Raw genomic sequence first — 7,886 nt, forward strand, 5'->3', positions numbered from 1 at the left:
ATGATACTGCTGAGAGAAGCATAAACTTAACATTCAGGGGGAAATTACTGACACAATCCATGTAGAACAATACAATGTCATTTCATGATACAAGATGAAGTTGAGCAACGATTCTATCTATCTGTCTATCTATCTGTCTATCTGTCTATCTGTCTGTCTGTCTGTCTGTCTGTCTACACTCTGTCTACTCTCCACCAGTAAGCTGGTGTATGGTGGCCGTTCTGGCGCACTATGGCTGCCGTCGCATCATCCAGGAGGATGCTGCACACTGGTGGTGGATGAGGAGATACCCCTTAACAATGTAAAGTGCTTTGAGTGCTTAGAAAAGAGCTATATAAATGTAAGGAATTATTATTATTATTACAAAATTAAAATATAAAAGAAATACAAAAAAAAGCAAATTGAAGGATGGATTAAATTAGCCTTCCGCCGTATCAACCAATCAACATTATCTGTAACTTTTCTAATCAATCAACTTTATCTTTTTAGCGTCATCGTGTCTATTTATGGTGAACGCCACAGGTGCAAGTGGTAGCTGCGATATCGAAAATATTTGACAAGAACAAGTGAAATATTGAATAACAGTGTCTTTATCATAGGTAAGGACTGAAAGATGGACTATCTAAACACAGATAAGATGATGCTAGATGGAATTAGGCCCTCCAGTCGTTTATGAATATTTGTGTGGGTTACATTCTGAAGATGGAATTGCTAACGTTACATTTAAGTTGTTTCCTGCATTTATAATCGAGACAGTGTTGGGTCTTTTGATCGGAAAACAATATAACATGGCATTATTAAAATGATTTTACTACACCAGGAGTGTATTACGGTATCTGTATTGGGGCGCATTTATCAGCAAAAGATATTTAAATCAGTGTGCGAATTATTCAATGAACGGTTACATGTTTGCATGTTATTTTTGTTCATGTTTGGGGTGTTTGATGCCACATCTCATCTATTAGCCTGCCACAACATAACACTTTGCTAAGGATGCCTAAGATCTGCTTTGACATTGGTTCGAGTGTGAATACAGTAAAGTGGATTTATGTACCGTATTCGCCTGCCTGAAATTCTCACTGAACAAAAGATGCTAAATGCTATACCACTTTGCAGCAAAATTTAGCCAGTTGAACAAACTGAAATAGTATTTACTTGTGAACTTTGAAAAATGCACAAAAATATTTTCAGTTTTTTTTCAACTTTGCAGAGTTTCCTTCCATAGCAGAAAATGTCATATGTACCTCAAGGTCCAAAACCTATGCTTGAACACAGGCAAATCTATGACATATCGATTGTAAACACTGTGAAATATGTCTGAGCACAAGTAATAATGCCAAGGAATATAAGCAGCTATTAGTGGTCAGTTTTCTCTTTTTGATCAACTAAATTTGGGGTTATCACAGTTTCCTTTATTATTAAACTAGCGCCTATAAACCCGACCAGAACACCCTGGCAACCTCACAGCAACGCCTTATAGCTCACTAAAAGGTTTTTGCAGGGACATTTTCCTTAGTGACCTGCAAAGATCTAGTTTCGGTTATTATAAAGAAATACATAAGACACGTCTGCCATCTGGTGGTAGAGTTTGGTACTGCATTCACCGGTTTAAAAATCCTGAGCTTCCCAGATGGTTGATTCACCACAAGGCCATCGCTGCTAAATGACTCTATAAACACATTTATAGCATTCTGTAAATCCAGCTATACCAAGCTCAGCTGTTAGAAATGTGAGGAAAATATTCATGTTTGTAGGTGAGGGTAAAAATTAACTAGTTATCGAAACTGAAAGTTGAATAATTATTGTTTCCCTTGTTTCCCCTTATGGGCTTTTGAACTTACTCACACTTAAAGGTGACAACTGGTCATGTATAGTGTCTAAAGGTCAGAGGTCATCCTGATTACCCCACAGACTGCTCTGTGGACACAGATGTGTGTCGTAAAGGTCCGTATCTGAACTAGTGCATTAGTGGTTGTGTGATGAATGAACTGGGCAGGATTCCATGGTGCAGACCATATATGCCCAGAGCGCAGTTATTTGAAGTTTTCACCTTCGGGACTGCTTCAAACCAAATGACCCTGTGTGTTCTATGATGTGTTAAGGCATATGTTCTACATGCACTGCAGAATGTGTGTGTGACACTTAATCCAGCAGGCCGTGCAGAGCTTTGGACAGATGTGTAATAATATAGAATTAATTAAAAGAAGCTAGTAGTTTTAAAATATAGAAGTAGAACTCAAGTACTTGTCATCTATGGACTACACTACCACTATAAGCAAACATACTATAAAAAAATCTGTCTAACTTTATTTAGCTTAGAAAAACATGTCCTTTATCTTTATATGTAGATGCTGTGATGTAGCTGTTATCATAGACATTTTGAAATACACACACACACACACACACACACACACACACACACACACACACACACACACATACACACAAACAAATTAGTGATTTATTCCCTCAGATTAGATCACAGGTCAAAGATCAAGCCCTCCTTCTCTGGTCTTATCACACATGTGGAGATGTTCAATGAGGCAGACAGACAGCCAGCAGAGGGGAACCAGGACCACGGTGAAACACCAGACATTGTTTGAGTGTGTGTGTCTGTTCAACGCCAGTGTGAGCAAGACTGATTGCTTTAGTGTCATGGGTGACATGAGCTCGACACATTCTTGCTTAAATACTTCCTTCTACCCCCTTTTTATTAAGCAAGGATGAATTATAAATCCATCAAAAGTGACAGTAGAGACACTGATTTCAATGGAATTTTCTGTTCATCATAGAATCCTAAAATAATGTCTCTTGATTTCTGTAACTGACAGTAATAAGAAATATTTCTTAAGCAGCCAATCAGTATATTAGAATGATTTCTGAAGGATCATGTGACACTGAAAAATGGAATAATGATGTAAAAAATGCAGCTTTGCAGAAAACAATAATATTCCACTGTTTTTGGAGTGTTTCTGATCAAATAATTCAGACTTTGTGAGCATGAGACATTAAAACAGCATCATTTCTTCTTTTGAATGGTAGTGTATTTATGCTTCAGTCGCTTTCTTTAAATTTACTGAAAATGACGAAGCATTACAAACCTCAAAACAAAATCAAACAAATCCCACAATCCTCTCTGATGACTAGTGGTTCAAGTTACATTCCTCTCAGGGCTGTTGCAAGCATTGTAAGTGTGTAATGAAATGTTATTCCAGCATAATGCCTCATTTATTCATTTCACTCAGATGATTCTATTTGCCTGTGTTTAAACTGGCACGAGACGGCGAAGCACACCCAGGTGAGGCTCTACAGCTATTTGATTTGGATTTGTTTTGGTCTATCTCCTGGATAGCGCTGTTTATGAGCATTATTCTGTCATGGTTTCTGGGTTTGGCAGGCAGAGGATGAGCGCCAAACCCTCAGCGCAGCATCAAAGCGGCCTTGTGTGTTTGTACAGCATCCATTACACTCACCTTCAATAATTCAGTCCACAAAACACTATGCATTGCAGTCCACAGTTTCTCCTGCTGTGGTGGTTGGCTCTGTGTTCTGTGTGACAAATTCATCACCGTAATTCTCAAAATAAAATGGTGTTATCATGATGGAGGAGGCTTCACGCTCAAGAGAGAGGGGGAAGATAAAGATTTCTTTGGCATTAGGACTTATTAAGTGTTTGTTTTTTCAGTGAGTCAGTTTACCAGTGTGTCTCAGTCAGTGTCTGCAGTGTGTGTGTGTGTGTGTGTGTTTTCACTTTTAAATGGTCACACTTAAAGGAATAGTTCACCAAAAGTGAAAATTTATTGCTTACTCAACCTCTTGTTGCTACCAACTAAACTAAACTAAACCACTAATAATCGGCATGACCTGATCCGATAAAAAAGTTAAATAATTATTATGCTTTTTGTTTATTAGTATAATTATTTTTACATTTACATCATCTGACATTCACAAAAAAAAAAAAAAAAAAAAATATATATATATATATATATATATATATATATATATATATATATATATATATATATATATATATATATATATATATATTTTTATTTGTTTATAACATTATTATTATTATTATTATTATTATTATTATTATTATTATTATTATTATTATTATTATTGTTATTATTATTATTATTATTATTACATGCCCTTTATTACTATAGTTCTATTGCAATAGCAATGTCTGTATTTATTTATTTTATAATTTATATTAGTATTATTCTTATTATTATTTTAAAATGCTCTTTTTACAGTACTATAGTTTTATTACAATAGTAATATATGGTGATATTGATTTATTTGTATTATTATTATTATTAAATACTATTTTACAGTCCTGTCATACTAAAATATTAATATGTTTTTATTATTATTTTATGTTATTTTTTTAGATTATTATTATTAATAATAATATTATTATTATTATTATTATTATTATTATTATTACATGCCCTATATTACTATAGTTATATTGCAACAGCAATGTCTGTATTTATTTATTTTATAATTTATATTATTATTATTATTATTATTATTATAAAATGCTATAGTTTTATTACAATAGTAATATATGTTGGTATTGATTTATTAGTATTATTATTATTATTAAATACTATTTTCAAGTACTGTCATACTAAAATATTAATATGTTTTTATTATTATTATTTGTTATTTTTTACATTATTATTATTATTATTATTATTATTATTATTATTGTTACATGCCCTATATTACTATAGTTATATTGCGATAGCAATGTCTGTATTTATTTATTTTATAATTTATATTATTATTATTATAAAATGCTCATTTTACAGTACTATAGTTTTATTGCAACAGTAATAAATGTCGGTAATGATTTATTTGTATTATTATTATTATTATTATTATTATTATTATTATTATTATTATTATTATTATTATTATTATTATTATAAAATGCTCTTTTTACAGTACTATAGTTTTATTACAATAGTAATATATGTTGGTATTGATTTATTAGTATTATTATTATTATTAAATACTATTTTCAAGTACTGTCATACTAAAATATTAATATGTTTTTATTATTATTATTTGTTATTTTTTTACATTATTATTATTATTATTATTATTATTATTATTATTATTGTTATTATTGTTATTATTATTATTGTTACATGCCCTATATTACTATAGTTATATTGCGATAGCAATGTCTGTATTTATTTATTTTATAATTGATATTATTATTATTATAAAATGCTCATTTTACAGTACTATAGTTTTATTGCAACAGTAATAAATGTCGGTAATGATTTATTTGTATTATTATTATTATTATTATTATTAAATACTCTTTTTACAGTACTATAGTACTAAAATAGGATTATGCTTTTATTTTTATTCATAACATTATTATTATTAAATGCTCTTAATTAATATAGTTCTATTGCAATGGTAATGTATGTCTGTATTTATTTATTTTAGAATGTATATTATTATTATTAAAAACTCTTTGTTACAGTACTGTAGTACTATTAAAATAGTATTATGTCTGTATTGATTTTTTTAAATATAATTTATATATTATATTTTTTGTTTTATTATTGTTATAGTGGTATAGAATGGGTGTATATATATATATATATATATACATATATATATATATATATATATATATACATATATATATATATATATATATATATATATATATATATATATATATATATATATATATATATATATATATATATTATGAATCAGTATTCACTACAGTGCTGTTTGAATACATCATACCTGTTTCACTCTTCCTTGATCTCCATATACTTCACCTTTTCTTACTGTAGGACCTCATCATTTACAGATGAAGTAGGCAGAGTGGAAGCAGTGGGGGTGATGGGACAGGCTTTATGTGTGTAGTTTGGCATGAGCCAGATATTGAATGAGGCGTCTATAATAGCTTCCAGAAGTTAAAGACAGTAACTCTGTGTTTCTCCTACTCAGACGCACCAGAGCTTAAATACCAACAAAGACGGAGGGATTGTTTTTCTGGAATTAGGTGAACGAGAGGATTGTGGTCCTGTTTCATGGCACCATGCCTGGTCTAGTAATGTGGCACTAATTATTGAAGCTTTATCCCCATTGGCTACCACCTGAAGAGTTTACTGTGGCTATCAGAAATCAGGCCAAAGAGATGTGAAAGATACAACTCTAAGTGGAATTCACGGGTAATTCAATTAAGTTAAAAAGTTTTAGATTAGCTTAGTAAAATGATATCCCTATGAGGTTGTATTTGTAAACATACCACATTTTCTTGAGTTGCTTCTAAATTCACCCCATGGCATATTAAGACTGTGTCAAACCTAAACTATGTCAGAGTAGAATATAAGCTTTCTTTTAGTGCTGACAGAAGTGTGTCACATGCTAGTGAAATGGTGTTCACAGTTGCAGTGTTAGTGTTACATATGACTCAAATATGGTGCGACTCAAGGTCGTTCAAACATAACATGACACAACTTTTATCTGACCTCTTGACATCAGCTAATCCTTATGTCAGCACACTTTCTTCTGACTTCTGGAGCCCTGGAGCAATGACCGCTGAGTGCAGACTTAATCCACCCTTGAACACCCTTCTCTCAGAGGTGACAGACTGTGTTTGGAATGGAATAGCATACTGCTTATGCTACTATTTTTATTTTTTATTTTTTTATTTTTAAATAGAATGAAAACGAGCAGTATTTAATACTACTGATTTAAACAGTATGATTCATTGGTCACGATAGTTTGTTTATGTCTAAATTGTCATTAAGTTATCATGTGAATTGTCTTTTAGTATTTGAGTATGCTTTTATGTTTTTAAACTGAAGTCTTTTATGCTCAACAAGGCTAGACATGCTGATATAATTTTTTTTGTGTGTGTTTTTGCCTTCATTAAGATAGGACAATGTGTGTGTGGGGGGGGGGGGTTAACATGTTTGGGGAAAAGTCCTTCGACTGGGATTCAAACTCAGGATGCATTGCATCGATGAGGACAACATGCTAATATTTCTTCGCACAGGCAAAGACTAGTTTGTTCATAGAGAGTGATTTTAAGTGCATTATTCATTTATGTATTTATTTGATTTAGGATTTGTTTTAAAATTTCACTTTATTTCTATTATTTGACATAATAGATACCACTATCAAAGAAATTAGCTGCATTTTGTAAGGAAATAATAAAAATGCATTTACAGTTTGTCTTAAATTTCATTTTATTTAAATTGTGGGGAAATGGTATTGTGAAACCAATATCACATTGTGAGTGAGTGAGTAAATCATTACATCCTTAAATACTTTTATTTATCAAGGTTATTTTAAATCCATCAAAAATGGAAGTAAAGGCATATGATAATATTACAACTTACGCGTAGCGTTAGTTCTGGCAGGTCACCTGAGTCAAGCTTGTATCAGCTGACTCTTAGCTGATCACATCTATATATAGGAATACGACATATATCATGGCATTCCTATATAAGCTCTATTCAGGATTTTTAAGCAGCCTTTTCACAAATTACCCTCCTCCATCCCCAACTCCTCCTTTCATTTGCACTGTCAGGACTTGGCTTTCTGATATTCCTTGTTGAATCCGACTCCTTTTATCTTGAATATATAATTAAGTACATTAATAATATCTGCTTTGTTCTGATCTGTTTACCCAAGGGGGCGTTATTGCTGCTCTCCCTGCTCATTCATGACATGCTGCATGGATGGGCAGGACGTTTTGCCCAGAACAAAGCCATACATAGTGTCTATCATTTTGACGATAGTGATCAGTAATGTTAATAAAAAATAAAAATAAAAGAATTAGGAGAGTTTTTTATATTTACTGTCTTTATTGGTAACAGTCCTATCTGAGG

This window comes from Carassius auratus, chromosome 18 (genome assembly GCF_003368295.1).
Source record: "Carassius auratus strain Wakin chromosome 18, ASM336829v1, whole genome shotgun sequence".
Classification (NCBI taxonomy): Eukaryota; Metazoa; Chordata; class Actinopteri; order Cypriniformes; family Cyprinidae; genus Carassius; species Carassius auratus.